This window comes from Pagrus major, chromosome 13, assembly GCF_040436345.1.
Source record: "Pagrus major chromosome 13, Pma_NU_1.0".
NCBI lineage: Eukaryota > Metazoa > Chordata > Actinopteri > Spariformes > Sparidae > Pagrus > Pagrus major.
In genome coordinates, this window is record NC_133227.1 from 14079154 (window position 1) to 14099069 (window position 19916).

The 19916-nt window shown below is 40.2% G+C and overlaps 1 protein-coding gene across 2 annotated transcripts in view; it reads right to left on the bottom strand.

Moving 5' to 3' along the window:
- Positions 1-19916, bottom strand: part of arhgap32b (Rho GTPase activating protein 32b) — a 123546-nt gene that overhangs the window by 41459 nt on the left and 62171 nt on the right. The gene's annotated exons all lie outside the window — the stretch shown is intronic.

Consider the following 19916-nt stretch of genomic DNA (forward strand, 5'->3'; position numbering starts at 1 on the left):
ATATTTACCCAGGGAAGTCCCACAATAAACTGAACCTAGCACACTTACACAGATACAAATCTTCACACCTTCTTCCATGTTATTCCACATATTCTCCAATAAAGAGCATTCCCACAAAGCATACAGAGTCCATTGTGTTCTCTTATGGAAACAACACCTACTGTCCTCAGGTGATGCCATTCTTTTAAATCTTACATGTGTACAGAATTTTTTCAGAAATCTGGTATTGTAAAATATCCCCCATGTCCAAATATCATTGGGCTCCAGGTGGAACTCAATTTCCTCTGCTCAAAAGGCAAATATAGCCTCTTTTGTCCAACGGTGAAGCCCTTTCTTAATGTATTTCGGGTTATCTCTACCTTATGCTACATGGATAAAAACATTTGATTAATAGGGGTGTATTTTAATTAACCCATGAACTGCTCACCATACAGTTCTGGAGTGGTCTAGATTAGGGTTATCTGATGCATAGAGGTCTAAATGGGGCTACCATTTGCCCCTTCAGTTCAATCCAGCCTAAATTACCGTTAACTTGCTGAGCTAACTTGCAATTTTGAAGGCCAAATTATAAACTTTTAGATTTGGAAGACATGCTCCCCAACAACACCTGAAACTTTTACATTTTTGATAGTATTTGATGTGGTTTGTTTTGCTGACAAGATTCACACATGAAGTATCGCCTCCTTAGCAACTCTTATGCAAACTTTAATCAACAGAGGCCTTTTTCACTTGACAAACTTCGTGACCCATTACTTAACCTGTACCCATTGTCACAGGTTTTGCTTTATTTGGGTGGCGAGTTCCTCAATCTAAATTTGGACACTGCTTAGGGAGTGGTACTACTTCCAAGTTCCAGGTATTGTCAGGAGAAAGCTAATTTGCAGCACATCAAACACCTTATTAATAAAGCATGTCATGTGTATAACCACTCCCAGGAAGTGTATTTAAATATACAGGCAATATTGTGATTCCGAATATCTGTAATGTGTGTTTTGCTGCCTTTTTCTGCATTCGTTCAAGTGAACTGTAGATTGTCGACTGTGTTAGTTTTTTGCAAGTAAAAATCAATTTCACAGTATTACAGTTTTGCAGTCATAAGAGCTAGCATGTGCAAAATGCAAATGCTAAAGAATAACTATATAACCTATCCCATTTCCAAGTTATGATTTCTGTTCTAAAATCTGAAGTGCTGTGGCTATTTCCAGGAATTTAAATAATTTGTCTCAAACAGTGGAAAAGCTAGGCAGATTCTAAGAAGGCCTTAGAGGTTCTTAAAAGTTCAGGTTTGGGAAGCTCCAGGTTACGGGTCATTAAGTTCCCATTGTAGAAAAGAGTTGGTAGGCAGTTACATACCTCTCTCGTGTCCATGTGTATAACAAAGCAATGAATATGCATATTTTTGAGCATTACATATGGATCTTGGTGTTCTTTTTTTCTCCCAAAAGAACTTGTCAGTGTAATAAGTAGAACTAATATGCTTACAACACCAGAGACTATATGAAGATATGATGTAGCACATTACCTAGGCCAGGTAGGGTGAGGTCTTTGCACACATGCAGCAAGTTCCAGGCTGGAAGGAGTCTCCATCAGAAACAATGCTTATATTGTACAAAGCCACTGAAACTGGGCCTGGCAGTACCTGCTGTTCAGGATTGGCTTTCTATCTCCGAACGTGTCATCTCTCTCTCAACTGCATTGATAATGTTTCATTTCATTTTCTGCCTCTGTTTTTTCAGACAAAAGAAACGTTTTCTGCTTTCACAGCACCAAGCAAAAAAACTAAGAGTGAGAGAGGTATTTATGTGCTCTGAAGGTCCACTAAACAGATATTGTCTAAACAATGTCATGGTGCCAGTGAGGGGAGGGAAACACATGGAAGTGTTTTTGTTCCCATTAAAGAGGACTTGATTTAAAGACAGTTGTTAATAGAGGGGCAGTGGTAAATAGAGCTTTTGCAGAACAACAATGAACTTTTCTCTGGCTGTGTCTCTTTTCAGAGACACAAACTAGTATGACAGCAAATGACCTAATTACCTCTCTGTTGTTCAGTATCAGCACTGAGCAACCCAGAAATGTTTTGCTCTTCATGCACAAATAAAAGCTATTCTCTTGACAGAGCAGCCAGCAAAAGCTATAAAAACAAACTTCAGAAGTGAGCCCAGACATTCATGCAACAAGGCTTTCTCCCTTTTCACTGGAAGGGTTTAAGGGTTTGGACCTAGGCTGTACTTTACTTTACTTTAGGGAAAAGGGCAGCTGCCCAATGACCAACTGTGACTGAGGAGACATATTGTTTTGATTGACTTGGATCACTGCTAGTGCAGCAAACTAAGACATCATGTAGCAGAACAGAAAATGCACTGCTGTTTTATTTAAATATACAATGTAGAATAACTAAACAATTTGCTGTAAGACTGGATTAGTTCAAACAGGGCTTTAAGTAACGATTATTTTCACAACCAACCGCTAAATGTTTAGTCTATTAAAAAAAAGTTCATCACAATTTCCCAAACCCCAAAGTGGCGTCTTTAAACTGCTTTTTTTGGACAACCAAGGACAAAAAATGTAGGAAAGTCATAGATGACAGAGAAAAGAAACAATAATATTTGGCAACTAATTTTCTTTCGATAAAATAATTTAATGTTGCAGCTCTAATTTCAAAACTGTGACATGTTAATTATCTGGTGTATTTAAGCAATAATGGGTTACATCTCTTCAGGTTCTCTTCAGCTTTAAGTGTTTCTTCTTTGCACATAGGTAGCTGATGATTTTTTTGCATGTATTTAAATATTGTTTGTTGGTAAACTCATTTTAATCAATGCTAGCGGCACAGCTAGTGTGTCAGTTGGTTAGTCCATTACACTGACTGAAATGTCTCATTAACTATTGGATGGATTGCCATGAAATTTAGTACAGACAGACTCTTGGTCCCCAGAGGATAAATCTCACTTAAATACATTTGGTTTATGACCAAATACCTTCAAAACTAATGACACTCCATTCAGCCTCATCTGTAATTTGTATTTAGTGCTAATTAGCAAAATACTAACATGATAACATGCTAATCTAAGATGATGAACATGCTAAACATTATACTGTTAACTTGTGAAGTATTCATTCAAAATCTGTTGTGTAAACTCATCTTCCACATGGCTGCATCCTTCATCTGCTGTTATTTGTCTTGTACATAAATGGCTATCAGAGTAGTCATAAAGATAGGTACTGTATGTTCTTCAGTTTGGTAGTCAGCCTTTTGCTTGATGAGGAACACAGTCGCTTGCTCGTTCCATCATTAAGTGGGATACAGTGACTGCACTTCAGCGGTACATATCTCCAGGAACTATTCTGGATGATAAGTCTACCTTTGATGCCATTACTGACAAGAAAAACCAAATGCTTCATCTTAAGGAAGTACAAGTTTCAATGTTGACAAGTCCCCGTTTGATACATCAGCACTTACATTTGCTAAATCGACATTCGGTAATCTCAATCTGAAAAACAAAAACCTACCAAGAAAAATGATGAACGTGTGCTGTAAAATGATGTGATTTTTGCCAGTTCTATGAAGCCAGGTCCACACAGACTGCTCAGGTCATCTAAGCGGATTCCCAGCAGTGAGTTTAATTTGCTTCCATCAGGACAGATGTATTACCTCCCTAAGGTGGCACTAACAGATATTAGATCGTACTTCATCCTATCTAGCCTTACAATACTTGTGTTATCCAGCCCTTTGTCTTAGTGGCTGTAATGTGAATGTTATTTCTCAACAATAAAAAAGAGAAGATATGACGTAATTTTTTCCATCAGATACTAGCTGCTTAAACAAAATGTAAATTGGCTGGTTACTTGCTCCTTCCTATCTCTGCTTCCTCTACATGGTTCCTGTGATAAGTAACAAACATAACAGTTTTTTATGCATTGCTGTACTTCTCTGTATTTATTATTAACGACTGCTGTATGTGACCCAAACATAAAAGCTTTACTCTGCTTCACTCTTGGGCCAGACGATGTCTGTCAGTGTAATACACTTTCATGTGAACTCTCAAGTGGGAAATCTTTTCCCTGTGACTTTCTGTGATTGGAACAGACTGGTGACAAATGTGTTTGAATTTTGTTTTCAAAAATGTGTTTTTGACTAATGTAAACAGCTGACAGACAGCCACAGGAAGGTATCAGTCATTTTTAAATCTTGTGTTGTCAAAAACATTGAAATATCAATACATATCAATTCTGAATATTTGAATGCTTTCAATACTAATACTTTAATCAGTATTGGCTGCGTTTTTCACTCTCCTCTCCAACAGAGAGTTGACAGTTGTACCGCTGTACTGCCCACAGAGCCCCACCTCCTCCAGAAGTAAATTATATTGATCTTTTGATAAAAATCTAAAAAATGCCCTCAATGTTGTATCAATTTTTCTTGTGGTGTGGAACATGGTAACAAAGATTGGTAGTTTTCAAGGTGTTGGTAAGAAATTCCTGCAGTCCAGGCAGCTTGGATACAACATCTGGCCCTATCTTAATCAATTCAGGACCACCAACAACAGCATATAGCACAAATAGGGGAAACCTTTAGTGTTAGTCGGAAAGGTAACACAGCCACCATATGGTTTGCATGAAAGAACCCAAAATGTACAGCAAAATCAGGGTTGGTAAAAAAGGTATGCAGCAGTACCAAGAATGAGGTAGTATTAGACAAAACATCAGAAAACTCAGAATCAAACTCAGAGCTGCTGGCTAAAGCAGCTCGTTGGGAGCAGTATTTCAGATATCAGTCAACACAGAGTTGGAGGCTCTGAGATCTGGCACAACTTCCAGTGAGCAACAAACATATCAAATATCTCATACAATCCTCGTTTAGCTACTGTATAGCCTGTTCCCTCTACAGTTCTACATACATGACTCCATTATAATTCTTCACCACAATCACCAGAGGGTGACATGACTTTAATTTTTTTCCTGCAGATAAACAAAGTCCACGCCAGGGATTTAAAATGATCGATTGAGTTGTTTACCTCAGTAGTCTACACCTCATTAATTCACACAGTATCCGTATGAACAGTACCAACTTGTACAGCTGCACTCTTCTGAGGGATTTTGCAGGAAGACACTGGTCACATAGAGAATAAAATATGTTGAGGCATAATGTATAGACAGAAATATTTCACCACAAGTCTCAAGTCTTAAACTGTCTACTGTAGATCTGCTGACAGAGTCTTTATAAATTAAAGATGGCACTTACTGAATAAGCGACCTACCAATGAAGCATACTATAATTGGCTCCCAGCTGCATAATAAAACAACTGTACAACAGACATTTATCAAACTATTCTAAAGTTAGTACTTGCATACATTATTATGCCAGATACAAAGACTAGTGCCTGCTCGACATGACAACTTCATCATTTCAGCAAGTGCTCCTGCTTTTAGCCAGCAGTTTAACCAAATTACAACTGATGAGATCCGGTCACAGTGCCAGACCCTGTGCACCCATACAGAACGGCTTGCAACCAGTCTAGCCCTGTTTTCTGCAATGCATGCAACACACCACATTATAATTTGATTTCAGTCCAACCTGCACTGCACTAGCGCACGTCCCTGTAGCCCCAGCAAAGCTTAAGAGCAAAGGGGGCTGCAATCGTTCCAGTCTTAGACAAACTGGATTTTCTCTCAACACAAGGACCAGAATAAGAGTAACAAAGTGAGAAAAGGTTTTCTTTCACAAAATATAATACTAAATATTTAAAATATAGCTACTCTGGATGTACTGGGTTCAAGTTCAAACTCTACATTATGGGAACAATGGAAAGATGGACATGAAGGAAGGAAAGATCTCTGTGACAACAAGAAAAAACACTGCAATAATAAAGTTAGAGCTTTCTCTATGTCCTCAAGCTGTATATGGTGATACTGGAAAAAAAACACACAACAATGGGTGGTCTGCACTTTCTTCTTGTTTACATTGAATAAGCAGGCTCATTAAATTCCCAAAAGCAAGAGAAATCCCAGCCATGGTGGTCATCTTGCAAAGAGAGCAAGTTAAAGACAGAGGTGAAGGTGCACTGTCCCTCTAACAAAGGTTTCTGCAGAAGAAAAAACCAACAGCCACATTCTGGACACAAGCAATTCTGATGAGTCCTCCAGGCACACAGGGACAAGGGGGGAAGCTTTGCTCTAAAACCTGCAGAGCAGCAGCAGAATAATGAAAGAGTAAGAAAGACACTTTGTACTCACAGCCGTTTAAGTCTCTCCTGCCTTGTTTTAGTTTCTACACTGTCCTTCTCTTCATGCCGTGCAGCTTCATGCTCAGAGTTTGCCCCTCCTTAATCCTCCAACACCTGTCCCCAGTCTCTATTTCTCTGTGCAAGTGTGAGAATGTACATCCCGTCTCGCAGAGTCCTGTTTGGCTGGTCCAGAACACAATTCCCCTCGGCAGGACGTAAATGTCAACTCTCCACTTTCTTTCCCAGACAGAGTAAGCTCTCCCAGAGCAGGATTCAGAGACAGAGGGAGGGAGGCAACAATATTAGCTGCAGCGGTGGTGTTGTTGGAGGATGACAGGAGGTGGAGATTCCTCAACAGGACAGCTTTCATCTCCTCCATCTTGCCCTCTCTCCCATTTCACCATTGTGATGCCCCATCCTCATGTTCTCGCCTTCTTTTCTCTTGTTGGTGTCCTTTCTCTGACTGGCGCCCAACAGAACTTTAACACCCAATTTGATGAGCAGCAGTTAATAATGGGAGGGAGCAAATGGATGACAAAAAAAAGCTTTTTTCTTTCAGTCTCGTTCTTCTGCCGACCTCTCAGCCTGCTTTCCTTGTCCCTTCACCACATGCTATTCTCTCCCTGTTCCCTCCTCTCTCCTGTCTGACATGCTGGCTCACCCCTCCCCCTTCTCTCCTTCTCTTCCCCCTCTCTGGTTGGTACGTTCCCAGGACAAAGAGAAGGGATGGAGAGAGAGCAGAAAGAGGCAGAGGAAAAAGAGAGGGCAGGAGGTAACAAAAAAAGGGGAGGGGGTGCACTTGCACGAGAACAGTGTCTACTTTCCACATGTGAAGCCCTCTCTCCCGTCCTCTTGCACAGTGACATTTTATTCAGCGCTTAACTGAGGAAATCTAGAGTAGATAATTAATAGAATCAAAGCACGTCAGAGCATTACAGCTCAAAGCACATTTAATTATGTCAATAACTGATGCTTTGCAAGTGCAGTAAATAATGGGAAGCTACTTCAACTCCAGGCGACCAAACCCTGCATCTAAAAATGCTCTACAATAAATAACCGCCCAGTGTGGTAGCTCGCAGTCTACCACACTTGCAAAGTAGAAATAGAGTCACCAAAAATACAACCTAAAAAATAAACGCCTGCTCTCAGGTTGCAGCCAAATACCTCAAACAAAAAAAGGAAGGGAAAGAAAAGTGTAGGTTGCATCAGTTGTGATGACTTCATATGTGCCATCCACACATGAGATGGATTAAAAAGACCTATTGCTGGAGAGGAGAGCGGAAATCCCAGCAAACAGCCAGCCTCATGGAGGAGGACATGTGGGAGCCAAGAGAGGCCACAAGGACACAGAGCTGCATGGGACCTGCAGTGCTCACAAAGTCCCTCCCTGTGCTGCATGAAACATGCACAGTGTGTGTATGTTTCTCTGTAGAAGAAAAAGATATCTAACAACAACAGAAGGAAAATACAAACTAATTTACTTACTTTTATTGCTGCAAACATCATTCCTGACATGATTCTGTGATCAAAGCTTCAGAAATGTCCCTCAAACCACACCTGCAACCAAACATTTACAGTGGAAGTGCGGTAATGTGTCAATTTGCAAAGAGTCACCACTAAACCATACTTTTTTCAGCTTTCCTGAAAAAGCAGTGTTCAGGATGAGTAGTACCTCTCAGTTAGCTGGGATGTCTGGTGGACTGGCTACCAGAGCAGAGCATCAAATCGTTCTTTACTACCAGTCTGCTTATGAATTTGAAATGATAATCCAATGATGACCCAGTTCAGTCAGTGTTCAGCTCTGCTACGGCCATGACAGGTTGGACTGATTTATCACAAACCACGTGTGGGGAGGGGTCAGATGTCCAGGAAATGCAACCACAGCCAAAGTTTCAGATTTGAATACTAAAAGCAAAGACCCTCATCAAATAACATCATTTTCTACAAAAATGAAGATGCACCATGAATGATCTGATATAATATATGACTGTTACAGCCACAGTCGACAATTTAGTGTTGGCTGAATGTGTTCTAACTAGATCATTCAGGGATGCTATGATACTGAAGTCCTAAACTTAGACCCACAATGAACTTACTTCCACTGCACTGAGGACTAAAACGTTATCTTTGGAAGAGATTAAATTAGACATGACAGCTACTAATAATGCACGAAGAGCTTACTTGACAAGCAGAGTCCAAAACTTTAGAAAATAAGTGAGTGAATACTAACATCAGCATGATAACATGCTCATAATTACAATGCTAACATGCTGATGGTTAGGATATGTTTCTCATGGTCACCGTTTACCACAGTGAGTTTAGAGTGTTTAGGGAGAACATGCCAGCACAAACATAAGTACAAGGGAGGCAGATGGGAATAGCATTCATCCTGCAGGTATTAGGTCATAAATCAAAGAATCAGACAAATTCAAACTAAGAAACTTAGACATTCACAATTGATTAGTATTACTATGAAATCAGGAGATTAGCAGGAGAAATTACCAAAAATCAGGGGCACAGTGGGAGTATGGGCTGAAAATAGGAAGACTCCACGGAAAATCAGGACTGTTGGCAGGTGTATATACATACAGTATGTATGTATGTATGTATACCGGTCATTTAGGGTGGGCAGGTTGTACAAGTGGGAGGGCCCAGGTCTGTTAGGTCCAGCTACAATGCCGCACTTGATCTATGATCCTTTGAATAAAATACAAACATTATCTGAAGCACTTACAATGAGCAGCAGTGCTTGTTGGCCCACAGGGCACACAGTGGTCCCTTCTCTGCTACAACTGTAACCTAAGAGAGCTGGTCATGCTAACTTGGCTTCAGATCAAAGACGCAGAGCTATGCTAACTTTCCAAACTGAATGCTAACTACAGCGCACCAAAAGCTATCTGCAAGTTCATCTGCTTTGGTGGATCAGTGGACCTTTATCTACCACAACAAAACAACAAATCCACAAAAAAAATGTTTTGCTATTCCTGCTCTCAAAAGAAGACTGCTCTCATCATCATGACACAAAACATGACAGGCTCCAGCAGCAAAACCACTCTGTTAAATGAATTGTGCTATAAATTTATGTTTGTCTTTGTAATTTAATCTCCAATGGCAAAACAGACCTCAAACAGTTAGTCTGACCACAAAATGTGAGGACTTGGACTCATATTGCTGTTTGTGATTCATCACTAAGTAAGAATAGGCACTACATAGGTTGAAGTCTCTCATTAATGTCAAAAGGTGTGGATGCAAGTTTGCAGAAAATGGCAGAATAATGCTGCTAAAAATAATGTCTGGTCTCCCATGACACTATTTTCACGCTGTGGTATTTTCGGCAGACTGCAGAACTAGAGGGGTTTCGAGTGCAGGGCTGCCTGCAGGGCTTTGCTGCAGTACTTCAGAGCTAAAGGAGGAAGTGTGAAGGGGCTACATGTAAAATCATTGCTAAAGCTATAAAAATGGATCTGTGGGACTGAGGAGTGCAATGGGAATTTAATGCAGAGACAGAACGCTGCAAGGGAATGAGATCATGACTTGGAGTAGGTTCACAAAACAAATCCCATTATGAGAAAGACTTGTTTAGTGCAGTGTGCGTGTACTCACACGCTGACAGTACATGCACACACAGAAGTTGAAGGGCAGGGAGCTAACAGAGAATGACCCTCAGATGAAAGAGTACTGAATGGGGCTAAAATGGATTGCTACCTTAGTGCTGAGAGTTTATCATCAATATGTGCATCCTGCTAATTCAGGCCACTCTGCTGTTATCCCACCTCACTGTTAGCTGTAGGCCCATTACAATCACACAATAATGTGCTAGATAATGTAGAGAAAGGGCACTATTCACAACCACAGGTCTGATGTATGAGGTGAAATGAAATATATCCTTTCGAGACACGTCTACATTCCACTTTTACAGAATGACTGGAATGCAGAAAACACCAAAAACATCTCAATGTCTAGAGGATATTGCAATTTTGTCTTTTCTATCTCGCCTTCATTTTCAGGAGGCCAGAAAGGGGTGAGGCGTTCCTCACATGCTTGCCGTGCTCCTGGAGTGGAGCAGTTACTCCAGCATCCAGCTCAGCAGCTAAAATGTTCCCACGTACCAGGCATTTCCCTGCTGGAGGCCCCCCAGGTCAGACAGGAGAGGACAGGATGGTTTGTCAAGTGTGACATAGGAAGGGGAAATAAATCAGTCTAGTCGAGCTGCATATGCCATAACAAGAGAGAGTACATGGAACAGAAATTGGGCTGGTAATGTTTCTTGCCGACTGGCTGGATGCCAGTTTAGTGGACAAATCACAAACAGTTAAGGAGACATCTAGATCATTCTGGGAACACGTTTGTACATCTGTATACCGCATTGATGCATTTGATAAACATGTTTGGAACATGAATACATACACAGACAGTTTTTACATTTGCCTCTGACATAAACAGTTGGTGAAAAATCATCTGGCTCAAGTTTAATTGGTGATATAAAAAAAACATGGAACACATCCTCACTTTTCATGCTAGTTTGAAGTGGATGGAACTCAACTGTAAAAAACGTGCTGTAATTCCATGCGCCAATCTAAGAGTCGGGTGCGAACCTGCCGGAATAAACACCTGTAGTCACATAGGATTCTGCTCTGATCAGGAGCCACTTACCAACTGGAGGAGAGCACCTAAGATTTGTTTTAAAGCATTACAAGCCCAGAATTTAAGACACTTATGCCACAGTTGGCAAATTTTTACAATTTGCATGTATAATAATTTAAGATTGAATGTCTCACAACCTAATGCTAGGTTAGTCTCACAATAGAATTCATAATTTACCAATGTTCATAACCAAACTTATAATGTGCGACAATTAAACTAGCTCACAAATACAAACTAACTGAATTTTAAGTATTGATGAAATATGCTGACATTGTCACAACTAATTGAGATAGTTTGGGATACTGAATTATATCTTGAGCAGCCTGAGTGGATTTTGTTCCACTTTATAATGTGTGTTCTGACTTTGGGGACAATCACACGACCATGAGAGAAACAAGGAAAAAGAGGAACGTTATGTGTAATGTGTAATGTGTGTGTAATGTGTGCGCATCTGAGTGCACTCTGGCTGGTCTTTTGTTTCCTCTAACAAGGGCAGAATGAGTCTAAGCGTTACATCATCCTCTGCACACAAAGAGTGGAGAGAGGTTCTCTGAATGACCATGTGTTAGTGGGTTTGACATCATATCTCTGCAGGCCCTGGCTGAGTTTGCTTTGTCCACACTAAATATTATACAGTTAAAACAGTTAAATCTCTTGTTGATCTTTGGTTTGGTTTATCTATAGCAAAGTCCTTGTGTAAAAATGCAGATTATTGTCACAAATAATGTGTGGATCTGGCTGTCAGTCAACCCTGTGCCTTTAAAGGACAGCCTGCCTGGGTGGGTGCTGCCCGGTGCTGCCGTCAGTGTGGTGCTGTAGTTGATGGATTGGGTCCCACTGGGGGAGGGAATTCATCTCTATGCATCTCTCTTGGTCCTTTGTGAGTAAAAGGGGCGAGTGGGCAGTAGGAGCATATTGTGTCATGATGCTCAGCTCGCAGGGCGGATGCAGATTGGCAAGTGATGGATGCAAGGATGGGTGGATGGATGGATGGATAGGTAAGAGCAGCAACAAAATGATGAGCAGATCCCATCCCCCTCCAGACGGTTTCTGTCACGTCACAGACTGAAGGTAGAAGCAGCTGAGACACATCAGCAGTACAGCAACACACAGTGAGCTGGCCTCAAGAACGGGGCGTCAATCTTTATCACATGCATGGATGCACGCATACACACAACCTACTGCTCTCATTCAAACACACACTAAAATCACAGCCTTTGCAACTGCACTGAGATGAGAGAGGGGGCTCCCCTTCACAGCTGTTAAACTCTGATTGATCGACCATGAGTATTGTTCAAGAGGGGATACACCACCCTGCTCTCTTTGTCTCTCTCTCTCTCACTCACACACACACAATGTCTCAGACCACTTATCACACTCCGTGTTTATTATTAATCTACATCTGAGAACACCCGTACCTGAAAAAACGGCATAATGCACTAGTGTCTGGTAGCAAAATACTATTCATATCAGATTCTTTTGTGCATAATGTTTACTGCGTACACAGCCATTAAATGTCTGGCCTCTGGCTGTGTGTATGAGAACAGAGACCTTCTGTGTTGAAGGGCTGTCTACAGTATCTGGCTGTGACCTTAGTACCACAGTGGAAGCCCTGAAAACAAACAAATGGCAGGAAAATAAAAGATGCCATATGGCCAGAAAGGATATGGACACGAGGCTGATGATACACGCTATACTGGTAAAGCAAGAGGGTTTTCAGGAATTTTATCTGAAAAGTAGGACTGCAACTGATGATTGATTGTGTAATTATTGATCCGTTTAATGTTCAAAATTGTAAGAATATGCCAATCACATACTCTCAGAGAACAAGGTGGTGTCTTCAAGTTGCTTATTTTGACTGACCAAAAGTTCAAAACCCCAAAATGTTCCATTCACAATTAGAATGGCACTGAGTAGAGTGCATACCTCTGCCAAGGCCCAACAGTACCCTTTAATTCAATCAAGCCTGATACAATATCAAACTCGATAGCCCTGTATCACTATAAATTTTAAACCACTCACAACTGCTTAACCATACTGTAATTTAAAAGATCAAAAAGTAGCTATGAACACTTGGCCCTAACAAGCCAGCAAATACTGTTAATTTTGAACATTTAACTGCTGAACACAGGAGGTTTCCCACTGCTATCAAAAGTTCATTCTGAAGGTTTCAAGTTTCTACATTACACTCGCATAAGTTGCATACTGAATCAAATTTGGCTCCAAACTAGTTGTGATGCAACAAAATTCTGCTTGCATGTACTTGTATGTTGATTTAAAGTGAGCACAGAGAAACTTTACCCATGTGAAAACAGCTTACAGCACAGAGAACACCCAAAACACATTTTTGAGTGGAGTTCCCCTTCAACAATCTCAGAATAACTTTAAATGCTGAAAATCATTGTAAGCCAAACAGTAGTTTGACAGTTTTTTGAAAGCAGCAGCTCGCGTGGTTTTGAACTCTCCATTAATAGTAAAATGTGTAAGAGCTGGAACCTCAGTGTGCAACAAGGCAGTACAAAATGCTAGGCTGTAGTTAAACCATATGGAGGAGCAGGGCACAGTGGGAAAGTACTGTTCAAGTCAATAAAGTTGTTTTCCTCCTGTCTGGATGCAGACTGTATGATAGCAACCGTCCTGCAGGGCTGGAAGAGGGCTGAGGGGAACAGAGTGGAAACGAAGGAAGCTGGAGGCCATTCAAGAGAGACATCAAGGAGGGCAGAAGCCACAGACAGTGACATGTCAAACTGTCTGGAGGATAAGAGTAAATACACTATACACTATGAACTGAAAATACTCAAGTTGTTGTGAATAAATGTGGTCTTAAGAAAGTGGCTCCTTTATTAGATACACATGCTTGTTAAGGCAAACAGCCATCTCCTTTCAACAACAAACTGTGCGGCTGCAACTCAATATAAACAGCATGTGGACAGGGTCAACAAGTCCTTTTGTTACAGTACACTTAAGAATGTGTTACTTAAAATGATATATTGTTGGATTGTTTTGTTGCCAGACACAGCGGTTCCATCGTATTCTAAATACTTGCCCTCTGGCCATTTCTATATAATATAGAGACTAGGAAAACACACATTAATAAAACATGCAGCCCACAGCAGTTCTGAACCAAACACCTTGTCAATGTGCCAGGTCAGAGGAGAAAGGCCAGAGGCATTCCAGCTACCAATAACAGCTTGGAACAGCAGTGCTGTGCAGAGAGGTGACGGTACAGTAAATACTACTCTCAGGAAAAAATAGATGATTGAAGAGTAGAAGAAAATCGTCAGAATTTGATTCTGCTGAGTCAGCGCAGATCTAAACATCCCCTAAGGAGTGTTTCCAGCCATGGCTCAAAGGATTCAAGGTGTTGGTTGATCAATACCAAAACATCAGCTATAACCTCTTAATAACATTGAATACCTATCATAGCTCCCCTGCAAAAGTGACTTTGACTTTCAATTGATTCTAAGATAGCTCGCACAAAATCATATATAGTTCCATAGATAGTGTAGATCGATGGATCAATTGTTAGATCATTAGGTTGTGTAGATCGATAGATAGATCAATAGATACATAGCTCATCAAGCTGCAGAGTAAGTGTGCCAGCAGAGAGTCATCAAACAAGAGTCAATAGTTCTTGAAAATGAATCAATGTTAAAATCTAATGTTATAAAGTTACTGATACATTTACAACCACATATATAAATTCCATATATTGATGTCACATCTGTGGTTCATTTTCCTTGAACATTTGTCACTAAAAACATTTTACTTGATAACAAAGAATGATGGCAGCTGATGCAGAAATGTGGAATTGTTTGCTAAGACTACTGTTCAGCTGTATCATCAACAGAAGAAACTGTTTGTGAAGGGCAACGTGAAAACTAGCATGTCTCCCAGAGGCACAAAGGTGAGCTTCCATATTCTTACTCTGTTCTGGCAGCCTGATTGGACAATTGTGCATGATGGCACAGCTTTATCATCACATTGTTTTATTCTTTGAAGAGGCTTTATCCACAGTGGTGTAACTGGAGGTAGAGGATGGAAACTATGGGCCAATCACATTTTGTCATTAAATAATTCTAATGCAAGAGGCCTCAAATCCTCTTTGCTGGTTATAAACTTTATATGGAAATGTATTTAGAAAAGTAAGCAACTGAGTGTCTCAAGCAATGTCAAAGCAAGTAAGTAAATAAAAAGTTATATTCCTGCTTTTTATTTCGGTATCACCGAGTCAACCTACCTGACGACGTAGGTTTCTAAACTAATTTACAGATTGCTTTCTGCTCTCACTGACATGTTCACAGCATCCTGGGAAGGTTCAGTATAGTAAGTCTACACTCCATGCTAGGTACTTAGAAGAGTACTTAGGCACAGCAGTGCTTACAATGATAATGCTAACTTACTGACATTTAGTAAGCATAATGTCACCATCTCAGTTAAGTGTGTTAGCATACCAACATTCACTAATTAACACAAAGTACAGACAACTCTGATGGGCCTGTCATTAGTTTTGCAGATATTCTGGTCATAAAACAAAACACAGAACATGGTGGATGATGGAGCAAGAGGAGACGTTAGTTGATCGCCAAAGTAGGATTCATTCACTGAGGCACCATGAATATCTATACAAAAACTCATCCATCCAACAGTTGTTGAGATATTTCAGTCTAGACCAGGGTGGTGACATTGGATGGACAGTACATCAAAAGCCAAAACACATTTATCCAGGTTTGAGAGAATATTCATGAAATAAGGAGATTTCAGAACTGAAAGACTTCCATTAGAAACCAGTACAAGCTGAGATCTGATTCTGACCCTTGGCATCATGTGGCAAGATTAAACCAATGACAGATCCATGTTTGTATAGGTCTGAATCTGAATTTATTGAGACACACAGCCCAAATACATGCAATACTGCCTTTCCCTACTTACCTTACATGAACCATCATTATACTGTGTGTACTGATCACACTCCTACAAAAACACACAGTACACATGTTAAGTGTGAGTGATGCAAGTAACTGTGCTGACTCATTCACAGTGAGTGCACATAGGCCATTTAAAATGTAATTTGCAGACACTTTACCTCAAATCACCATAGTATAACATGTCTGTTCAACTGGGAGCTAAAGTCAGATTTAGCAACATTCTCTGCTGACTTTAAAGCATCAAAGTATGTTATCTGTCACAAGTACACAGCTACAGGTACATTTACAAATGATGATGTCAATGTTCAGACTTGTGTTAAGAATTAAAAACATGCACCCAGTCACAACACATGTAGAAATGACAGTTACACATCACAGAACATTGATGATATTCACACTGAGCTCAAAGACCCATCTCAAAGTCACACACCTTCTTAAACATCCAATGACATTTTAATGACATTCCAGGCTCAATCACCTCAATTTAAAGGACCCATCATGGCAAGCCACAGTTCAAGCCACAGATCAAGGATACAATCACTCATGCACCCACGTGACTGTTGCACTTTTTCAAGGCAAGTGGCGCATTAAACAATGAGGCAAACTTTTTTGCTTTAACTCATCATTTTGAAATAAATACTGTTCCCCATAAACCTTGCTTTGACTATGCTATTTGGTCTGCCAACGAGCTGGATTTTTTTCCTGCGAAAACGATGGATGTATTACGGTGCAGAGAAAGCAAGTCTGTTATTATGCAACCAAAACAGGAAGAAGCATTCACTCAATGGAGAGCGTCAGTGTGACCGAAGTCTGTTTACTCGCTGATATGCGTTTCCCCCTACCACCCAGACGTTTCAAAACCTGAATTCTTTCTACTACATCAGTAAGAAATAAAACCTGCCTACCTACTGATACAACTGGCTATTTTACTCTGCCTTTTCATAGCACTGAGATGAGGGTTTCTAGGTCAAATTAGCGGTAGCCATGTTGTCCTTGTGAAATATACTATGTGTATATTTTCAAAAACTTTCAAGTCATTACGTTTTTTTCCCTTCAAATTAACAAACGTTCCAGGATTTCATGGACCCATGGGAATCTAGCCATCATTAGCAACACCTTGATTGCACAACTAGGTTAAGACTTAAAATACTTAAAAGGACCCAGACTGAGTTAATGACACACAAACAATATATTAAAATCGAATGATTTCAACGTTTCCTTAAGAGCAATTGTGCAGCACAACAACTGAAAATAAATCCCTCTTTGGCCAAAACAACTGGCAGGTGACCAGACAAATATTATGTGAAATACCAGTGTCTTAGGAAAAAAGTGCCACGCAAGTGCTGCTCTGAATGCTGGCACACTCCTCTTTGGCCTTCTGTGACTATGAGATCCAAACGTTTCCACAACAAAACCTCTCATGACTCAAATTCTCCTTTGGCAAGGCTTTTTATTATGGAAATGAAATAATATGTCTTCCACCAGAAGGCCTTACGCCAGCCTGAGCTGAGGTCCTAACCCTTCCTCAGTCCAGTACACTGCTCATAAATCTGTCAGGCTTGATGCACAATAACCAACTACTGGTAGGTTTCTAACACAATATATTCCTTAACTGCACCAGGTGAACTTTAACAATAACTGGTACAGATAGATGAAAATACTACAAATAGTATTTCAGTGAATATGTCCATATTTGCATGCATTGTCAACTGTCTGAATATGTGAGGAACATACACAACTCCACAAACATTATGTATGTATCATGCAGTAAAACAACCAACTTGATGAATGTAAAAAAATGTATTCGTGGTAACACTCTCTGAATGCTTAACTGAGTGAACATAGATTCATATTTCTATCATGTCCGAATCATTTGGGCAAAAATAAACAGAATACAATTGTGACCAATTCATTAAACAAGCAAACATGTTTGGATGAGGCAAGATTATTCATAAAATATACTGATTGACACAGGGAACAAATACAGATTAATTATTCCCTGAACAAACAAAGAAGACGTGAGTTTTGGCTCGGGGTTGTGTTCACTGAAAAAGAGGCAGGAGCCGCACTGAATACTGAAAGCATAGAGTAGCAAAACAAAAAGACTGGGACTCTTGAAAGCAATGAAAGCCACAAAGGGTAAGACAGTCATGCTGCTGCGTGCCAGTATTACCAGCCAGCTCACACAGCTGGGATAACAAAAGGAGAACCAATCTACTGACTACAGACAATTCATTTTAGCTCAAGAGTTTCCTTTATGCAGTGAATTAATAGACATATTCTGTGGTGTAACCTGAGATGCATCAACAAATTATCTGCAGGTGAAGTAGATCTAAGCTTTAGAGAGAACTCTCTCAGTCCGCCTTCCCAACAGAAATGTGTGAGAAATTTAGCTGACTGCTGACCCCTACTGGTTTCTTAGCATAGTAACACAGTGTAAATGGTAGATAGGTCTTACTGTATGGACAGTCTTTATGATGGAATGCCAAAATTCAGCAGGACAATTCAAACTCTTACAATAAAAATAACAGTGGAACATACTTTGATTCGTCATTCTCTGCACACATTTGGTGAAAGCTTAAGAAAAAGAGTTCATTTTAAACAACTAAACCATTCTATCTTTACACCCCTTATGCATACACAGCAAAGTCAACAGCACTGTGAATCCTAAAATCTATTTTAATCCCCTCTAAAGGAGTATTCTCGCAATGTAGTATTGCACTCACAGATGGCTCATATGGCACATATAGACACAAATTCTGGTCAAAATCAAAGCAGATATGACTTTACCAGGGTTATTATTTCAAACTTCTGAGAGCTCCTTCCAGAGCCACAGGAGAAATTATACAACTGTTTTCACAGGCTCGATGCTTCTCAAGCAAAATGAACTTAAGATATAATTTGTAAGAAATGGCCGGAATTTAAAAGGTAGCTCCAAAACTACCACTTACTGCTGCTGACTAAGCTGTTAGCAAATAGCTCAGATAGCCATGGACCTAAGTGGCAGGAGTCTGCCCACACAGCAACCTGACAGAGGGAGTCAACAATGTTAACAGGGAACATGGGGGGGCACCAAACTGAGACTGTACACAGCCTCCGATACCAACGAAGGTCAGTTTGAAGGCAGGGTATGTGGCCATGACTATGACTCCAGGGACGAGAGGACACCACAGGTGGGGACAGGAGAGAGGTGGAGCAGCAGAGGAGCGTGAGCAAGTCGGACATCAGCAGTGGGTAAAAACAACATGTAGAGCAAGAATATTTTCCCATCTTACTCTGTGGATTGATTTATTTTGACCAAACCAGAGGTGATTAGGGAATGGCAAACCAAGAGTGTTTTGGGGAGTTTTATTTTTATTGTTTGTTTGAATAAAGTGTGTTTACAATAAGCTAATGAGGCAGTTAAACTTGACTCCCAGCTGAAACTATGGGGACTATCAGACTATCGGCTCTTAAGGTACAAAGTGGTGTCAGAGACAGGACGGGCCGGGGCTAGCTTGTTAGCATGCTAACTTCAGTTGACATGTCTGTAACACAGACCATAGATGTCTTTGACAAACAATCACTGTTGTTTCCTCACATTCTGCTGATAATGTGAGTTCATTTTTTAAATGTATTGTATTGTATGTATTGATGAAAATTCTGGCCACATCTTACAAATTGCTGATTTAATGTGTAAAATTGGTGGAGTATTCCTTTAATTGTTATAATCCTCGCTGATTCTAAGGTACATAAGTATCCTATACTTACTCAGAATGCAGACAAACTATAAAATAACAGCCTTGACAGAGTCTGTTACCAAGAATACAAAAGGTATACGCATGTCTTAGCTGTGAAAATGTACCAGTCTGACATTCAAGTTCCTCACAGCTGATATTTTGAAGGTGAGGAAAAAAGATAAAGAGATACAAAAAAGAAACATCTATGAAAGAGGAGCTGATGCAAAAAAAAAATCTGAGAGAAAACTGCACCAAAGAGCTGCTGGCAAATGTGGCGTGAAAATGATAAAGTGAGAAGGGGGACTGAGCTTGTGACTCCACAGCTAGGCGGCCGCTGACAGTTAAAGCCAGAGAGGAACTTTGACGTCAGAATGCAATTTTAACGATATTAATTAAATCAA